Below are 20,897 nucleotides of genomic sequence, written 5' to 3'. Positions count from 1 at the left end.
ACACAAAGGACTACCTGTCTTTCCTCAATAAATTTTCATTTCTATTTAGGAGCGCCAGTGTTTTTTGTTTTTAGAATATAAGACCTATTTTCAGTTGTTTCACACTTTTTTGGTAAGTATATAATTCCACATGTGTTAATTTATAGTTTTGATGCCTTCAGTGTAAATTTACAATTTTCATAGTCATGAAAATACAGAAAAATCTTTAAATGAGGTGTGTCCAAACTTTTGGTCTGTACTGTATGTAGTATGTATTTATGTATGTATGTATGTAGTATGTATGTAGTATGTACATATGTAGTATGTATGTAGTATGTATGCAGTATGTTGTATGCATGTATGTAGTATGTATGTATGAAGTATGTATGTAGTATGTTGTATGTATGTTGTATGTATGTATGTAATATGTATGTAGTTTGTTGTATGTATGTATGTTGTATCTATGTATGTATGTAGTATATAGTATGTTCTATGTATGTTGTATGTATGTGGTATGATGTATGTATGTTGTATGTATGTATGTAGTATGTTGTATGTATGTAGTATGTAGTATGTATGTTTGTGTTTTTTTTTACATGCAACAGATTAGCCGGATAATGGGACTACTACTGTGCCATCATTGGCTAATGTGTCAATCACCGTCATTGTAGCAGGCATAGCCCAATAGGACTTGTAGTCCCATCGGACGATGCCTGCACACACACACAACCCCTGAGAGGCCCGCACAGACCCCCGGCAGCCGGCACAGACCCCCGGCAGGCCCGCACAGACCCCCGGTAGGCCCGCACAGACCCCTGGCAGCCCTGCACAGACCCCCGGCAGCCGGCACAGACCCCCGGCAGGCCCATACAGACCCCCGGCAGGCCCGCACAGATCCCCCATGGTCATGCACAGACCCCGCCCGCACTCACAGTCACACCGTCTCCGCCCACGCCCCACACACACTCCATTGTAGTGCATCATTGCATTATGGGAACTTTTGATTCCGGTATTCGATATTGCAAAAGTATCGGAACTCAGTATCAGAACTCCGATACAGCGAATACTGATACCCGATATTTGCAGTATCATAATGCTTAACACTATGCATAATCATTTGTGATTTTTGCTCTGTCAGATTTTTCAACCAAAGGTTTTTCATTAGAAAAATGCTTTCTCACTACTACATTATAGATAAACTTATTAATATCACAAGTTGTAGAAAAAAAGGTCAAAATTACAATCAGGAACAAAATTGAGTCCCAACAAAAGAACTTCAATTTGTTCCTTAGTAAGAATAGAGTCAGATAAATTAATGACATTGTACTTGCTTAAGTTTTCCGTCTCAGTTGGTGACGATCCCCCTGTTGTCTTTTTCCTATGTTTTCTTCCACCTCTTCGGCATTGCTTTCTGAATAATGTCTTTTCCCCTTGTGGAAATATACATGTTTTGAAAAATGTGCTTCCTCCTCAGATTCCTCTGTGTTATGTTCCATGGATGTTTCTGGGTCAGATGAACTAAATCCCACTTTTCCTGGAGTAGCAAGGACAACATTAGGATTTTTATTTTTCTTCAGGATTTGTTTGGGATTTTTCGGCTTATTTAGTTTCTTATGCTGAAAAGGTTTTTGCCATTTTCGTCAATCATAGATTTGTTCATTTTCATAGTCAAGTAAATCTCTTTCCGTTTTCTTTTTCTTGATATCCATAATTTTGTTTTCTTGCTTTTCTACAGCTTTATCAATCACCTGCATATGATCATCAGGTTGCTTTTCCGTCAAGCTGGACATAGCTTCATTTTTCAGCTCTTTTAATTGTTCTTGCATTAATTCCAAATTGCTCTCCTCATTTTCAATAATAAGCTTCATGACTTTTAGAGAGCATTCGGATAAAATTTCATTCCAAGCTGTAATGAAGGTGTCACTGTACACGGTACAAGGAATCTTTTTAATTCTCAAACCTCAGGGTAAAATGGATAAATCCACATACTTTTTCAATGAGGTTACATCCCACCACATGCGATTTTCTTTAATAGATAACTTAATGATTTTACTTACAGTGCCATCAGCATTCGTGACGTCTGCAGGTGATTTTTGTAAGTTAGAAAAAAGCTGTTTTGCCTTCTCACTTCCGTGGACCGGCATCTTCCCTGTTGCCATTGTCAAATCTTGCTTCTAAAAATAAGTGAAGTGTGACGTAATTCTTCGTGAAAATCAGTGAATGTGAAAAAAATCATCAAAACTTTTGTAGCACTAAAAAACAGTAGATCTGTGGGGAGCTTGGATGGCGTTATAACAATTATAGAAACTTGATTCCAGCTCACCCAGTTGCTCTATGCTCAACCACCTGGGGCTCAGACACTGGCCTCGCCCTGGCCTCACATCAAGGAAAATAGAAAAAATTGAAGTTCGGCTCAACAGGACTGGATTTTCTTTTTCTTTTTATTTTTCAAAAGAAAATATAGTGCATGCAAAAGAAAAAATGTACATGGTCGACATGACCCAGTCGACGCGTTTTGACTGCACTGGGCAGTCTTACTCATGACTAATGGCCAAATAACATGCAGTCGTCATTTATATATTTTTTTTACAAGGTATAACACAGATGTTCTTAATTCACTTAACAATTGGGTGTTAAATATAGCAAGCAATGTAGCAAATACTAGAGTGACATTACAAAACTGCAAATTATTAGTGTCCATGATTTTTTCCACAGTGCAGGTGAAAAAATTATATATAAAGTCACACACCAAAGTTATAAAATGCAATAGTGTGATGTTGAAATAAGAAAAATTAAATCATACACTAAAAAAAAAACAAAGTGTATTTAATAATGACATGATATAATTAAAGCATGTTATGAAGGTGAATGTGAATTCTACCAAATATTTTTTTTTTAATTAAAAAATTATTTTTATTGTATATATATAAAAATGTGTAACTTTGGTGTTTCAATTATTGTAATTTTTCTAATTCCTTATGCCAACATTTTTAAGAAAAAATATAAAGTGAAAACAAAATACAAGCATTTATAAATAAATATGAATGCCTCCCATAAAATGGAAAACATTATTACAAGGCAACATGATCAAGGAACTTTTAATGCACTAGCCGCAAAAAAAAAAAAAAAAAAAAACTTGCTGAAATACCTTATGCAATAAATGTATCATATATGTATATATGCTATTGAAACATACAAAGTTGACACTATGCTTTTCAATATTGTTAAATTACACAAATGTAACATGACATACATATAATACTGCTCTTTAAAGCACAGTTTAGAAATTATTCACGTCGTTCTCCAAAAGCTTCATGATTGCATACTTGACTTCAGACGTGGCTTGCAAAAGGTTATAACATCTCATTTACCATGCTGTTCCGGCAGCTTTTTAAGGGCTGTCCCACACGTCCAGATAATTCCGGTACCGGAAACAATCGGTACTGGAATTATCCGTGTCCGTGTGCCCCTGCGTTTCTGGTGAACATCAGTGTGGCACACGTGTGCCGCCCGTGTGCCCACTGGGTACCACACGCACCGTGCTGGGTACCACACGTACTACCAGCATCTGGTGCTGAATCCGCGATTCATATGTTCCCTGCAGCAGCATTTGCTGCAGAGAAAATATGAATAATAGTGTTTAAAATAAAGATCTATGTGTAGCGCTGTCTCCTGTGTTATGATCCCAATGGCAGAGGATCTCTGATATTCCGGCAAGATAGCAAAAATATAAATACTGCTCTAGGGAGGTGGAAACTTGGCTAACCGCAAACCTGATCCTGACACAAACAACTAAAAGTAGCCGGTGAACGTGCCTACGTTGGTTCCAGACGTCTCGAGCCAGCCAGAGAACTGACTACCCCTAGAGGGAAAAAATAAGACCTCGCTTGCCTCCAGAGAAATTGAACCCCAAAGATATAGAAAGCCCCCAACAAATAATAACGGTGAGGCAAGAGGAAAACATAAACGTAGAGATGAACTAGATTCAGCAAAGTGAGGCCCAATAGTCTAGATAGCAGAAAATAGATAGTGGACTATGCGGTTAGCAGAAAACCCTACAAAACATCCACGCTGAACATTCAAGAACCCCCACACCGACTGACGGTGTGGAGGGAGAATATCAGCCCCCTAGAGCTTCCAGCGAGTCAAAAATCAAATGTAAAGCAAGCTGGACAAAAACACTGAATAATGCAAACGATCCAAATTGTACAAAACAGACTTAGCTTTTCTTGCATGAGGCAGACTGAAAGGAATCCGGAGGAGACCAAATAGGTCTGGATACAACGATGCCAGGCAAGAGACTGAGTCCAGAGGACACTCAAATAGGAAACACCCGCTGCTTAACGACACAGCTGGAGCTCAGGCCTGCAACAAGACATACCTAACACAATACCGTTAGTGACCACCAGAGGGAGCCCAGAAACACAGTTCACAACAGTACCCCCCCCTTGAGGAGGGGTCACCGAACCCTCACCAAGACCCCCAGGGCGATCAGGATGAGCAGCGTGAAAGGCATGAACCAAATCAGCCGCATGAACATCAGAGGCGACAACCCAGGAATTATCCTCCTGACCATAGCCTTTCCACTTAACTAAATACTGGAGTTTCCGTCTAGAGATACGAGAATCCAGAATCTTCTCCACCACGTACTCCAACTCGCCCTCAACCAAAACCGGGGCAGGAGGCTCAACAGCAGGAACCATAGGCACCACGTACCGCCGCAACAAGGACCTATGGAACACATTATGAATAGCAAAAGACGCTGGAAGGTCCAAGCGAAAAGACACCGGGTTAAGGATTTCCAAAATCTTATAAGGACCGATAAAGCGAGGCTTGAACTTAGGAGAGGAGACTTTCAAAGGAACATGCCGAGAAGACAACCAAACCAAATCCCCAACACGTAGTCGGGGACCCACACCGCGGCGGCGGTTGGCAAACCGCTGGGCCTTGTCTTGTGACAATTTCAAATTGTCCACCACATGGTTCCAAATCCGCTGCAACCTATCCACCACAGAATCAACCCCAGGACAGTCAGAAGGTTCAACCTGACCCGAGGAGAAACGAGGATGAAAACCAGAGTTGCAGAAAAAGGGTGAAACCACGGTGGCAGAACTAGCCCGATTATTAAGGGCAAACTCGGCCAGTGGCAAAAAGGTAACCCAGTCGTCCTGATCAGCAGAAACAAAACATCTCAAATAAGTCTCTAACGTCTGATTAGTTCGCTCGGTCTGGCCATTAGTCTGAGGATGAAAAGCCGACGAAAAAGACAAATCAATACCCATCTTAGCACAAAAGGATCGCCAGAATCTGGACACAAACTGGGATCCTCTGTCAGATACAATATTCTCAGGGATGCCATGCAAGCGAACCACATTCTGAAAGAACAAAGGAACCAAATCAGAGGAGGAAGGCAACTTAGGCAAGGGCACCAAATGGACCATTTTAGAAAAATGATCGCACACCACCCAGATGACAGACATCTTCCGAGACACCGGAAGATCCGAAATGAAATCCATGGAAATGTGTGTCCAAGGCCTCTTTGGGATAGGCAAGGGCAAAAGCAACCCGCTGGCACGAGAACAGCAAGGCTTAGCCCGAGCACAAATCCCACAGGACTGCACAAAAGAACGCACATCCCGTGACAAGGAAGGCCACCAAAAGGACCTGGCCACCAAATCTCTGGTACCGAAAATCCCAGGATGTCCCGCCAACACCGAAGAATGAACCTCAGAAATAACTCTGTTGGTCCATCCATCAGGGACAAACAATCTCTCTGGTGGACAACGATCAGGCCTATCAGCCTGAAATTTTTGCAGCCCTCGTCGCAAATCTGGGGAAATGGCAGACAAAATTACTCCCTCTCTGAGAATACCAGCCGGCTCAGAGACTCCCGGAGAATCAGGCACAAAACTCCTAGAAAGTGCATCAGCCTTCACGTTCTTCGAACCAGGCAGGTACGAGACCACAAAGTCAAAACGGGAGAAAAACAACGACCAACGGGCCTGTCTAGGATTCAGGCACTTGGCAGACTCGAGGTAAATCAGATTTTTATGATCAGTCAAGACCACCACACGATGTCTAGCTCCCTCGAGCCAATGTCGCCACTCCTCAAATGCCCACTTCGTGGCCAACAACTCCCGATTACCAACATCGTAGTTCTGCTCAGCAGGCGAAAATTTCCTTGAAAAGAAGGCGCATGGCTTCATCACGGAGCCATCAGAACTTTTTTGCGACAAAACAGCCCCTGCACCAATTTCAGAAGCATCAACTTCAACCTGGAAGGGAAGAGAGACATCCGGCTGGCACAAGACTGGCGATGAAGTAAACCGACGCTTCAGCTCCCGAAATGCCTCCACGGCCGCAGGAGACCAATTCGCAACATCAGAACCCTTCTTGGTCATATCCGTCAAAGGTTTAACCACGCTGGAGAAATTAGCGATAAAACGACGGTAAAAATTAGCAAAGCCCAAGAACTTCTGCAGGCTCTTAACAGACGTGGGCTGAGTCCAGTCATGAATGGCACGGACCTTAACTGGGTCCATCTCCACAGTAGAAGGGGAAAAAATAAAACCCAAAAAAGAAACCTTCTGTACCCCAAAGATACATTTTGAGCCCTTCACAAATAGAGCATTCTCCCGCAAAACCTGAAACACCATCCTGACCTGGTTCACATGGGACTCCCAATCATCACAAAAAAACAAAATATCATCCAGATAAATAATCATAAATGTATCCAGATATTTCCGGAAGATGTCATGCATGAAGGACTGAAACACAGAAGGAGCATTAGATAATCCGAAAGGCATCACCAGGTACTCAAAATGACCCTCAGGCGCATTAAATGCCGTTTTCCATTCATCTCCCTGCTTTATGTGCACAAGGTTATACGCACCACGAAGATCTATCTTGGTGAACCAACTGGATCCCTTAATCCGAGCAAACAAATCAGACAACAATGGCAAAGGATACTGAAATTTAACAGTGATCTTATTCAGAAGACGATAATCAATACAAGGTCTCAGAGACCTGTCTTTCTTGCCCACAAAAAAGAATCCTGCACCAAGAGGGGACGAGGATGGGCGAATATGTCCCTTCTCCAAAGACTCCTTTATATAACTCCGCATCGCGGCATGCTCTGGCACAGATAAATTAAAGAGTCGTCCCTTAGGAAACTTACTACCAGGAATCAAATCTATAGCACAATCACAGTCCCTATGAGGAGGAAGGGCACTGGACCTGGCCTCATTAAATACATCCTGAAAGTCTGACAAAAACTCAGGGATCTCAGAAGGAGTAGAAGAAGCAATAGACACCAATGGAGAATCGCCATGAATCCCCTGACACCCCCAACTAGACACAGTCATAGCTTTCCAAACTAAAACTGGATTATGGGCCTGTAACCATGGCAGACCCAAAACGACAACATCATGCATTTTATGCAGTACCAAAAAACGAATCACCTCCTGATGTACAGGAGTCATGCACATGGTCACCTGCGTCCAATACTGAGGTTTATTCTCTGCCAATGGCGTAGAATCAATTCCTCTAAGAGGAATAGGATTTTCCAAAGGCTCCAGGACAAAACCGCAGCGCTTGGCAAACGACAAATCCATCAGACTTAAAGCAGCACCAGAATCCACAAAAGCCATAACTGAGTAAGAAGATAATGAACAAATTAAAGTCACAGACAAAATAAACTTAGGCTGAAAAGTACCAATGGCGACAGGATTAACTTTTTTCTTTAAACGTTTAGAGCATGCTGAGATAACATGTGTTGAATCACCACAGTAGAAACACAACCCATTTTGACGTCTATGATTTTGTCGCTCGGCTCTGGTCAGAATTCTGTCACATTGCATAGAATCAGGTGACCGTTCAGACAGCACCGCCAAAGGATCAGATTTACGCTTCCGCAAACGTCGATCAATTTGAATGGCTAGAGCCATTGAATCATTTAGACCTGTAGGGATAGGAAACCCCACCATCACATCTTTAATGGCTTCAGAAAGACCATTTCTGAAATTTGCGGCCAGTGCACACTCATTCCATTGAGTAAGCACGGACCATTTCCGAAATTTTTGGCAATATACCTCAGCAGTCCTGACCCTGAGAGATAACCAGCAACTAGTGATGAGCGAACACTAAAATGTTCGGGTGCTCGTTGTTCGAGTCGAACATCTCCCGATGTTCGAGTGTTCGTTTCGAATAACGAACCCCATTGTAGTCAATGGGAGACTCGAACATTTTTCAGCGGGACCAAAGCTCTGCACAGGGAAGGTCGCCTAAAAACCTGGGAAGCTCAGAAAATGATGGAAACAACACTGGAATGGACAGGAAACAGCAGGGGCAGCATGCATAGTTGCCTCTGAGGCTGCCCAAATGCACCATTACGCCAAATTATGGCCAACAGCTTTGTGGTGACAGAGTGACCCACTTTGATGAGGTAGCAGGTGAAACACACCGAAATTGAGCCTGACACAGCATGGCAGCTATGGGCACGGCATGCGGAGGCAGCATCAGGCCGGAGAGCGGCACAGTGACGGACCCTTGAGGAGGCGGCAGCAGCATCATTCCTTACACATTGAGGCCACAGAGTGGCACAATTACATAGTTTGGAGGTAGCGAAGACCCAGCATGTGGAGGCGTCAGCACGGAGAGTGGCACGGTGACGGACCCTTGAGGAGGCGGCAGCAGCATCATTCCTTAATCCTTACACATTGAGGCCACAGAGTGGCACAATTACATAGTTTGGAGGTAGCGAAGACCCAGCATGTGGAGGCGTCAGCACGGAGAGTGGCACGGTGACAGACCCTTGAGGAGGCGGCAGCAGCATCATTCCTTTCACATTGAGGCCACAGAGTGGCACATTTACATAGTTTGGAGGTAGCGAAGACCCAGCATGTGGAGGCGTCAGCACGGAGAGTGGCACGGTGACGGACCCTTGAGGAGGCGGCAGCAGCATCATTCCTTACACATTGAGGCCACAGAGTGGCACAATTACATAGTTTGGAGGTAGCGAAGACCCAGCATGTGGAGGCGTCAGCAGCGTCAGCACGGAGAGTGGCACGGTGACATGACAGACTTCAGTTTGAGCTGCTTTAACACGGTGGCGAGTGGAAATCTGTAGAAATCCATGCTTTATTCATCTTGATAAGCGTCAGCCTGTCAGCGCTGTCAGTTGACAGGCGTGTACGCTTATCGGTGATGATGCCACCAGCTGCACTGAAGACCCGCTCTGACAACACGCTAGCGGCAGGGCAAGCCAGCACCTCCAAGGCGTACAGTGCCAGTTCTGGCCACGTGTCCAGCTTTGAAACCCAGTAGTTGTATGGAGCAGAGTGATCATGCAGGACGTTGGTATGGTCACCTAGGTAGTCCTTCACCATCTTTCTGTAAATCTCGCCTCTACTCTGTCTAGACTGTGGATTGGTGGCATACTCTTGCATGGGTGACATAAAACTGGCAAAGGCCTTGGAGATTGATCCTCTGCCAGCGCTTGACAAGCTGCCTGCTCCCCTCCTCTCCCTCGCTTGTTGGCCCTCAGAACCACGTCCTCTGCCGCTAGCGGTGTCAGATGGGAAGGCTATTTTCAGCTTGTGCACCAGGGCCAGTTGGTATTGATGCAGTCTCATACTCCTTTCCTCTATAGGAATTAGAGTGGAAAAGTTGTGCTTGTACCGGGGGTCCAAGAGGGTGAACACCCAGTAATCGCTGGTGGAAAATATTTTTCTCACGCGAGGGTCACGGGAAAGGCAGCCTAACATGAAGTCAGCCATGTGCGCCAGAGTCCCAACACGTAAGAATTCCCCCTCCGCAACAGGCCGACTCTCCATTTCCTCCTCCTCCTCCTCCTCCAACTCCTCCTCCTCAGCCCAAACACGCTGAACTGAGAAGAGGGAATGGGTACCTGTTGTGAATTTGGATTCTGGGCTCCCCCGGTGGCTACTGGTGGAATTGAACTGGTGTCTTCATCTTCTCTGTTCACCTGTTCCCATCAAGATGTGGGAGTCGCTATATAACCTTGCTTCTCTGTTAGTTGCTTGCCGGTCAACAATGTTATCAGAAGCCTCTCTGTGCTTGTTCCTGCTCCTAGACAACTACTAGATAAGTTGGACTCTTGTCCATGTTTGTTTTTGCATTTTTGTTCCAGTTCACAGCTGTAGTTTCGTTACTGTGTCTGGAAAGCTCTTGTGAACAGGAATTGCCACTCTGGTGTTATGAGTTAATGCCAGAGTTTTAAAGTAATTTCTGGATGGTGTTTGATAGGGTTTTCAGCTGACCATGAAAGTGTCCTTTCTGTCTTCTGCTATGTAGTAAGTGGACCTCAAATTTGCTAAACCTATTTTCATACTACGTTTGTTATTTCATCTTAATTCACCGCCAATACATGTGGGGGGCCTCTGTCTCCTTTCGGGGTATTTCTCTAGAGGTGAGCTAGGACTAATATTTTCCTCTGCTAGCATTATTTAGTCCTCCGGCTGGTGCTGGGCATCTAGAGTCAACGTAGGCATGCTACCCGGCCACTGCTAGTTGTGCGTTAGGTTTAGTTCATGGTCAGCTCAGTTCCCATCTTCCAAGAGCTAGTTCCTATATATACTGAAGCTATGTTCTCTTGCCATTGAGAACATGATAGTTTGACCGGCCCACTAAAGGGTTAAAATCCTTGGCTGAGAAAGGAGAGAAATAAGAAGTCTGCTGAGATTTTTTTTTTTTTTTTTTTTTCTCCTTCTAATCTTTGAATGGCTCTGTGTCCACCTGTTTGTAATGGATCTTCAGAGTGTAACTGCAGGTTTGAATAATCTCGCCACGAAGGTACAAAATTTGCAAGACTTTGTTTGTCATGCACCTGTATCTGAGCCGAGAATTCCTTTGCCGGAATTTTTCTCGGGGAATAGATCTGGGTTTCAGAATTTTCGAAATAATTGCAAATTGTTTTTGTCCCTGAAATTTCGCTCTGCCGGAGACCCTGCACAGCAGGTCAGGATTGTGATTTCCTTGCTCCGGGGCGACCCTCAAGACTGGGCTTTTTCATTGACACCAGGGGATCCTGCGTTGCTCAATGTGGATGCGTTTTTTCTGGCCTTGGGGTTGCTTTATGACGAACCTCATTTGGAGCTTCAGGCAGAAAAAACTTTGATGTCCCTATCTCAGGGGCAAGATGAAGCGGAAATTTACTGCCAAAGATTCCGTAAATGGTCTGTGCTTACTCAGTGGAATGAGTGCGCCCTGGCGGCGACTTTCAGAGAGGGTCTCTCTGATGCCATTAAGGATGTTATGGTGGGGTTCCCTGTGCCTGCGGGTCTGAATGAGTCCATGACAATGGCTATTCAGATCGATAGGCGTTTGCGGGAGCGCAAACCAGTGCACCATCTGGCGGTGTCCACTGAGAAGTCGCCAGAGAGTATGCAGTGTGATAGAATTCTGTCCCGAAGCGAGCGGCAGAATTTTAGACGGAAAAATGGGTTGTGTTTCTATTGTGGTGATTCTACTCATGTTATATCAGCATGCTCTAAGCGCACTAAAAAGCTTGATAAATCTGTTTCCATTTGCACCTTACCGTCTAAGTTTATTCTATCTGTGACCCTGATTTGCTCTTTGTCATCTATTACCACGGACGCCTATGTCGACTCTGGTGCCGCTTTGAGTCTTATGGATTGGTCCTTTGCCAAACGCTGTGGGTATGATTTAGAGCCTTTGGAGACTTCTATTCCTCTGAAGGGGATTGACTCCACCCCATTGGCTAATAATAAACCACAATACTGGACACAAGTAACTATGCGTATTAATCCGGATCATCAGGAGATTATTCGCTTTCTGGTGCTGCATAATCTACATGATGATTTGGTGCTAGGATTGCCTTGGCTGCAATCTCACAACCCAGTCCTCGACTGGAGAGCTATGTCTGTGTTGAGCTGGGGATGTAAGGGGGCTCATGGGGATGTACCTGTGGTTTCCATTTCATCATCTATTCCCTCTGAAATTCCTGAGTTCCTGTCTGACTATCGTGACGTCTTTGAAGAATCCAAGCTTGGTTCGTTACCTCCGCACCGAGTGTGCGATTGTGCCATAGATTTAATCCCGGGTAGTAAATACCCAAAGGGTCGTTTGTTTAATCTGTCTGTGCCTGAACATGCTGCTATGCGAGAATATATAAAGGAGTCCTTGGAAAAGGGACATATTCGTCCATCGTCATCTCCCTTAGGAGCCGGTTTTTTCTTTGTGTCAAAAAAAGACGGCTCTTTGAGACCATGTATCGATTATCGGCTTTTGAACAAAATCACTGTTAAATATCAATACCCATTGCCGTTGCTGACTGATTTGTTTGCTCGCATAAAGGGGGCCAAGTGGTTCTCTAAGATTGACCTTCGTGGGGCGTATAATTTGGTGCGAATCAGGCAGGGGGATGAGTGGAAAACCGCATTTAATACGCCCGAGGGCCACTTTGAGTATTTAGTGATGCCTTTTGGTCTTTCAAATGCTCCGTCAGTTTTCCAGTCCTTTATGCATGATATTTTTCGCGATTATTTGGATAAATTTATGATTGTGTATCTGGATGATATTCTGATTTTTTCGGATGACTGGGACTCTCATGTCCAGCAAGTCAGGAGGGTTTTCCAGGTTTTGCGGTCTAATTCTTTGTGTGTGAAGGGTTCTAAGTGTGTTTTTGGGGTACAGAGGATTTCCTTTTTGGGATATATTTTTTCTCCCTCTTCCATTGAAATGGATCCTGTCAAGGTTCAAGCTATTTGTGATTGGACGCAGCCCTCTTCTCTCAAGAGTCTTCAGAAATTTTTGGGCTTTGCTAACTTTTATCGTCGATTTATTGCTGGTTTTTCGGATATTGCTAAGCCATTGACCGATTTGACTAAGAAGGGTGCTGATGTTGCTGATTGGTCCCCTGACGCTGTGGAGGCCTTTCGGGAGCTTAAGCGCCGTTTTTCCTCTGCCCCTGTGTTGCGTCAGCCTGATGTTGCTCTACCTTTTCAGGTTGAGGTCGACGCTTCTGAGATCGGAGCTGGGGCAGTGTTGTCGCAGAAAAGTTCTGACTGCTCCGTGATGAGGCCTTGTGCCTTCTTTTCCCGTAAATTTTCGCCCGCTGAGCGGAATTATGATGTTGGGAATTGGGAGCTTTTGGCCATGAAGTGGGCTTTTGAGGAGTGGCGCCATTGGCTTGAGGGGGCCAGACATCAGGTGGTGGTATTGACTGACCACAAAAACTTGATTTATCTTGAGACCGCCAGGCGCCTAAATCCTAGACAGGCGCGCTGGTCATTATTTTTCTCTCGGTTTAATTTTGTGGTGTCATACCTACCGGGTTCTAAGAATGTTAAGGCGGATGCCCTTTCTAGGAGTTTTGAGCCTGACTCGCCTGGTAACTCTGAGCCCACAGGTATCCTTAAGGATGGAGTGGTATTGTCAGCCGTTTCTCCAGACCTGCGGCGGGCCTTGCAGGAGTTTCAGGCGGATAGACCGGATCGTTGCCCACCTGATAAACTGTTTGTTCCTGATTATTGGACCAGTAGAGTCATCTCTGAGGTGCATTCTTCTGCGTTGGCAGGTCATCCTGGCATTTTTGGTACCAGGGATTTGGTGGCAAGGTCCTTCTGGTGGCCTTCCCTGTCACGAGATGTGCGAGGCTTTGTGCAGTCTTGTGACGTTTGTGCTCGGGCCAAGCCTTGTTGTTCTCGGGCTAGTGGATTATTGTTGCCCTTGCCTATTCCTAAGAGGCCTTGGATGCACATCTCGATGGATTTTATTTCAGATCTGCCTGTTTCTCAGAAGATGTCTGTCATCTGGGTGGTGTGTGACCGTTTCTCTAAGATGGTCCATTTGGTTCCTCTGCCCAAGTTGCCTTCTTCTTCCGAGTTGGTTCCTCTGTTTTTTCAAAATGTTGTTCGTTTGCATGGTATTCCTGAGAATATCATTTCTGACAGAGGGACCCAATTCGTGTCTAGATTTTGGCGGGCATTCTGTGCTAGGATGGGCATAGATTTATCTTTTTCGTCCGCTTTCCATCCTCAGACGAATGGCCAGACCGAGCGGACTAATCAGACCCTGGAGACATATCTGAGGTGTTTTGTGTCTGCTGACCAGGATGATTGGGTTGCTTTTTTGCCATTGGCAGAGTTCGCTCTCAATAATCGGGCCAGCTCTGCCACTTTGGTGTCCCCGTTTTTCTGTAATTCGGGGTTTCATCCTCGATTTTCCTCTGGTCAGGTGGAATCTTCGGATTGTCCTGGAGTGGATGCTGTGGTGGAGAGATTGCATCAGATCTGGGGGCAGGTGGTGGACAATTTGAGGTTGTCCCAGGAGAAGACTCAGCTTTTTGCCAACCGCCACCGTCGTGTTGGTCCTCGGCTTTGTGTTGGGGATTTGGTGTGGTTGTCTTCTCGTTTTGTCCCTATGAGGGTCTCTTCTCCTAAGTTTAAGCCTCGGTTCATCGGCCCGTATAAGATATTGGAGATTCTTAACCCTGTTTCCTTCCGTTTGGACCTCCCTGCATCCTTTTCTATTCATAACGTTTTTCATCGGTCATTATTGCGCAGGTATGAGGTACCGGTTGTGCCTTCCGTTGAGCCTCCTGCTCCGGTGTTGGTTGAGGGTGAGTTGGAGTACGTTGTGGAGAAAATCTTAGACTCTCGTGTTTCCAGACGGAGACTCCAGTATCTGGTCAAGTGGAAGGGATACGGCCAGGAGGATAATTCTTGGGTGAATGCATCTGATGTTCATGCCTCTGATTTGGTTCGTGCCTTTCATAGGGCCCATCCTGATCGCCCTGGTGGTTCTGGTGAGGGTTCGGTGCCCCCTCCTTGAGGGGGGGGGTACTGTTGTGAATTTGGATTCTGGGCTCCCCCGGTGGCTACTGGTGGAATTGAACTGGTGTCTTCATCTTCTCTGTTCACCTGTTCCCATCAAGATGTGGGAGTCGCTATATAACCTTGCTTCTCTGTTAGTTGCTTGCCGGTCAACAATGTTATCAGAAGCCTCTCTGTGCTTGTTCCTGCTCCTAGACAACTACTAGATAAGTTGGACTCTTGTCCATGTTTGTTTTTGCATTTTTGTTCCAGTTCACAGCTGTAGTTTCGTTACTGTGTCTGGAAAGCTCTTGTGAACAGGAATTGCCACTCTGGTGTTATGAGTTAATGCCAGAGTTTTAAAGTAATTTCTGGATGGTGTTTGATAGGGTTTTCAGCTGACCATGAAAGTGTCCTTTCTGTCTTCTGCTATGTAGTAAGTGGACCTCAAATTTGCTAAACCTATTTTCATACTACGTTTGTTATTTCATCTTAATTCACCGCCAATACATGTGGGGGGCCTCTGTCTCCTTTCGGGGTATTTCTCTAGAGGTGAGCTAGGACTAATATTTTCCTCTGCTAGCATTATTTAGTCCTCCGGCTGGTGCTGGGCATCTAGAGTCAACGTAGGCATGCTACCCGGCCACTGCTAGTTGTGCGTTAGGTTTAGTTCATGGTCAGCTCAGTTCCCATCTTCCAAGAGCTAGTTCCTATATATACTGAAGCTATGTTCTCTTGCCATTGAGAACATGACAGGTACCGTCTTCAGTCTCGCCCACAGTCTCCTCCTCTTCATCCTCATCTTCCTCCTCCCCCTCCTCAGTTACACTCTGAGAAACAGACTGGCTGGTGTTCTGGCTCTCAGTCAACTCTTCTTCCCCCATCTCCTGTGACAATCGATGCGCCTCAGACTTCATGCTGAGCAATGATTTTTTCAGCAGACAAAGCAGCGGGATGGTGACGCTGATTATGGCGTCATCCCCGCTGACCATCAGTGTTGACTCGTCAAAGTGGCTTAACACCTTACATATATCAGACATCCACGTCCACTCCTCATTGTAGATTTGAGGAAGCTGACTAACTTGACTACCGGTTCTGGTGGAAGTGGTCATCTGACAGTCTACAATGGCTCTGCGCTGCTGGTAAACCCTGTTTAACATGTGTAGGGTGGAATTCCATCTCGTTGGCACGTCGCACAACAGTCGGTGAGCTGGCAGTTGTAAGCGCCGTTGCACTGCCCTCAGGGTGGCAGCATCAGTGGTGGATTTGCGGAAATGGGCACAGATGCGTCTCACCTTGGTGAGCAAATCTGACAGATTGGGGTAGGTCTTGAGGAACCGCTGAACCACCAGATTGAACACGTGGGCAAGGCATGGAACGTGTGTGAGTCTGCCCAGTTGCAGAGCCGCCACCAGATTACGCCCGTTGTCACACACGACCATGCCTGCTTTCAGGTTCAGCGGCGCCAGCCAAAGATCCGTCTGAGCCGTCATGCCCTGTAACAGCTCCTGGGCAGTGTGCCTCTTGTCACCTAAGCTCAGCAGTTTTAGCACCGCCTGCTGGCGCTTGCCCACTGCGGTCCTGCTGCGACTGAAGCTGCCGACTGAAGGTGGCGTGTCCACGGATGGAAATTTACAAGTGGTGTTTGTGGAGGAGGAGGAGGAGGAGGAGGGGGGAGAAGTATAGTAATCCTGGGAAACAGTCACCGAGGTAGGCCCCGCAATCCTGGGTGTGGGCAACACATGAGCTGACCCCGGTTCAGACTCTGTCCCAGCCTCAACCAAATTAATCCAATGTGCCGTCAGGGAGATATAGTGTCCCTGCCCCCCAGCACTGGTCCACGTGTCCGTGGTTAAGTGGACCTTTTCTGTAACCGCGTTGGTCAGGGCACGGTTGATGTTCTGAGACACGTGCTGGTGTAGTGCTGGGACGGCACATCGAGAAAAATAGTGGCGGCTTGGGACGGAGTAGCGAGGGGCAGCCACCGCCATCAGGTTGCGGAATGCCTCCGTCTCCACCAGCCTGTAGGGCAGCATCTCCAAACTCAGGAGTTTGGAGACGTGGACATTTAAGGCCTGTGCATGTGGGTGGGTGGAGGCATATTTGCGCTTGCGCTCAAATGTTTCATGCAAAGACAGCTGAACACTGCGCTGGGACACATTGGTGGATTGTGGGGGGGATGGTGAAGGTGCAGGGGTGGTTGCATGGCGGGAGTCGCTGGTGCCTGGCTCCTGGGCTGGGGAGTTACTGGCAGAGCCAGCATGTGACACAGGGGAAGGAGCAGCGGTGCGACCAGAAGGAGGTGAACGGCCTTGATTCCAATGAGTTGGGTGTTTAGCACTCATATGCCTGCGCATGCTGGTAGTGCTTAGGTTGCTAGTGGTGGCTCCCCTACTGAGCTTGGTGTGGCACAGGTTGCACAACACAGTCCGTCGGTCCTCCTCACTTTCTTTAAAGAAGCTCCAGACTTTAGAACACCGAGGCCTCGACCAAACTGGTTCACTTGTTGAACCTCTGTCTGATGAAATTACTCTGGCCCTGCCTCTCCCTCTGGTCGCACGTCTACCTCTTGCAACGTTTTCTGATGTTACACTTGCCTCCCCCTCCGAAGCACTCTCTTGACTAGGCCTAACAACCCAGCTGGGGTCAGTCACCTCATCATCCACCGGCTCCTCCTCCTCCCATTCATCAGCCTGCTCCCCCCTGGGAATTACTGCACTGACAAGCACCTCACTGTCTGACACCCGTGTCTCATCCTCAGACACCTCTCCACAGACTATTTGTAAATCCCCACTTTCATCACCCACAGACTGGGAAAGCTCTCTATTTTGGGCATCGGGACAGACCCACTGGTCAGGTTGCTGCTCAGCAGTGCTTTGTGAATCTAGGAAGGGTTGGGAAAACAGTTCCTGGGAGTATGCAGGATTTGAATCACTAATTTCCAAGGAGGGGCCAGGCTGGGCGGGAGGAGGTTGAGCTGAAAGATCCTGAGGTCCACTCCCTTGGCTAGCGTTGGTGGACTGCGTGGAAGACTGGGCGGTGGATAAACTACTGGATGCATTATCCGCTATCCAGTTGATCACCTGTTCGCACTGCTGGAGATCCAATAGGGGTGTGCCACGTGACACTGTAAATTGGGACAGGAAGCTAGAAAAGGGTACTCTGCGGCGTTCCAGTGCTCCATCAGAAGCAGGTACTGTGTCACCCTGCCCAGGACTACGGCCTCTGCCTGCAACCTCACTTTGACGCCCACGACCACGTCCTCGTCCTCGTCCCTTACCCCTGGGGTTCACCATTGTAAAGGTTATGCTAGAAAAGCTAGTTATGAAGGTGAAATACACTCTATTTGTCCAAACAGAGGATATATTGCGTGTTGCAAAAAGGACTATTCGGTAAAGAGCGTATTTTATGCAACCAAACCTTGGTTTACAGCAAACTGATGTGTATCAGTAACAGATATAAAACTGTGTTTTATATTTGTGGTATTTCTTCAGATCAAATACCCCTTCTTTATGTAACTATTAGATATGGCGTGCACAAAACTGGCCACAGGCCTAGTCACTAAATACAGAGCTTATTTTTGGACCACAAAACTTGGGTACCAGTAACAGATATAAAACTGTGTTTATATTTGTGGTATTTCTTCACATCAAATACCCTTTATTTCTTTAACTATTAGATATGGCGTGCACAAATCTGGCAACAGGCCTAGTCACTAAATACAGAGCGTATTTTTGAACCACAAAACTTGGGTACCAGTAACAGATATAAAACTGTGTTTATATTTGTGGTATTTCTTCACATCAAATACCCTTTATTTCTTTAACTATTAGATATGGCGTGCACAAATCTGGCAACAGGCCTAGTCACTAAATACAGAGCGTATTTTTGAACCACAAAACTTGGGTACCAGTAACAGATATAAAACTGTGTTTATATTTGTGGTATTTCTTCACATCAAATACCCTTTATTTCTTTAACTATTAGATATGGCGTGCACAAATCTGGCAACAGGCCTAGTCACTAAATACAGAGCGTATTTTTGAACCACAAAACTTGGGTACCAGTAACAGATATAAAACTGTGTTTATATTTGTGGTATTTCTTCACATCAAATACCCTTTATTTCTTTAACTATTAGATATGGCGTGCACAAATCTGGCAACAGGCCTAGTCACTAAATACAGAGCGTATTTTTGAACCACAAAACTTGGGTACCAGTAACAGATATAAAACTGTGTTTATATTTGTGGTATTTCTTCACATCAAATACCCTTTATTTCTTTAACTATTAGATATGGCGTGCACAAATCTGGCAACAGGCCTAGTCACTAAATACAGAGCGTATTTTTGAACCACAAAACTTGGGTACCAGTAACAGATATAAAACTGTGTTTATATTTGTGGTATTTCTTCACATCAAATACCCTTTATTTCTTTAACTATTAGATATGGCGTGCTATAAAAATGCAATTTTTATCTAATGCGGTTTTTTGGACACACAAAACCTTGGATTAGAATGTAGGGTATTCTATACTATATATATATACTATATATGTGGCAGAATTGCGTATTCTGTACACTGCGCTTATGTGTACGCTAAACAAATATTTTTGGGCCAGGTGTGGTATATCTGTATCACTCAAAAATGCATTTTTATATCTTATGCGGTTTTATTTTTAGGCCGCAAATATTTCCTTTTTTAATTTATTAATTATTGTTATTAATTAATATTATTATTATTAAATGAGGTGACAGCGTGTGCTGTACCACTCTACGGAGTCTGAGGCACTACAAGTCCCAGACAGCAGCACAAATGAGGTTACAGCGTGTGCTGGAGTCTGAGGCACTACAAGTCCCAGACAGCAGCACAAATGAGGTTACAGCGTGTGCTGGAGTCTGAGGCACTACAAGTCCCAGACAGCAGCACAAATGAGGTTACAGACAGCGTGTGCTGGAGGCTAAATGGAGTCTGAGGAACATCCAGCAGCCGATATTCTAATAGTGCGGCGTTCGCCCAAAATGGTGGACGCCGCACTATAAAGCCCAGCCTAATGCACACACGATCCCTGCCTAATGCCTAATGCCTATAAAGATTGACTTGGAGACTGAGATTGAGACTTGGCACTGAGACAGTGAGTGCGCAGCTAAGATGGCGGCCGCTGCACTCCTGGTCCCAGCTGCCACACAGCTAGCCAGCAAATACAAGAGAGGACTAGTAGTAGTAAACGTAGATTAGCCCTGACAAGGGCTGTTGATTTCTGCACCCTGCCTGCCTGATTAATTCTGGTCTTTGTCCCTGCTCTAGTCCCTATCAATTCCCAGTCCCCCCAGCACGTCTGTCCCTATGCTCTTTCACACTGCAAATGGCTGAAAGCGCCGAACATAATGAAAGCAGTCTATTGGCTGGTCAGGTCACCTGATCTGGCCAGCCACTCACTGCTCTCGTCTTGTACATGTCCCTACGTCATGCTAGTAGCTTAGAAGGCTCACCTAACATGATTGGCTCCTTGAAAAACCGCCAAAAATGAGAAAAACAAAAACGAGATTTCACTCGAGTACCGCGAGATGTTCGGCCGAATACCGAACACCTTCGAACGCCCTAATGTCCGATCGAACACCAGGTTCGAGTGAACACGTTCGCTCATCACTACCAGCAACATTTTTTCAGCCTGATTTTCAAGATTAGGCTCCTCATAAAGCAAACCAAGTGCCAGAAAAAACGCATCAACATTCACCAATGCAGGATCTCCTGGCGCCAGAGAGAAGGCCCAATCCTGAGGGTCGCCGCGCAAGAAGGAAATAACAATCTTAACTTGCTGAGCGGAATCACCAGAGGAACGAGGTTTCAGAGACAGAAACAATTTACAATTATTCCTAAAATTCAGGAATTTAGATCTATCTCCAAAAAACGGCTCAGGAATAGGTATTTTTGGTTCAGACATAGGGCTATGGATAACAAAATCCTGAATGCTTTGCACCCTAGCAGCAAGCTGATCCACACTAGAAACAAAGTCTGGACATTCATATCTACAGCAGAGTTTCAGCCACTCAGAGAAAAAGGGGATGGAAGAAGCTAGGCAAACTGCAGCAAAAAAAAACAAAAAAAAAAACCTCAGAACT

The sequence above is a fragment of the Ranitomeya variabilis genome, chromosome 3 (genome assembly GCF_051348905.1).
Source record: "Ranitomeya variabilis isolate aRanVar5 chromosome 3, aRanVar5.hap1, whole genome shotgun sequence".
In the NCBI taxonomy this organism is placed as follows: domain Eukaryota; kingdom Metazoa; phylum Chordata; class Amphibia; order Anura; family Dendrobatidae; genus Ranitomeya; species Ranitomeya variabilis.
Note: the sequence above shows the minus strand (reverse complement) of the source record.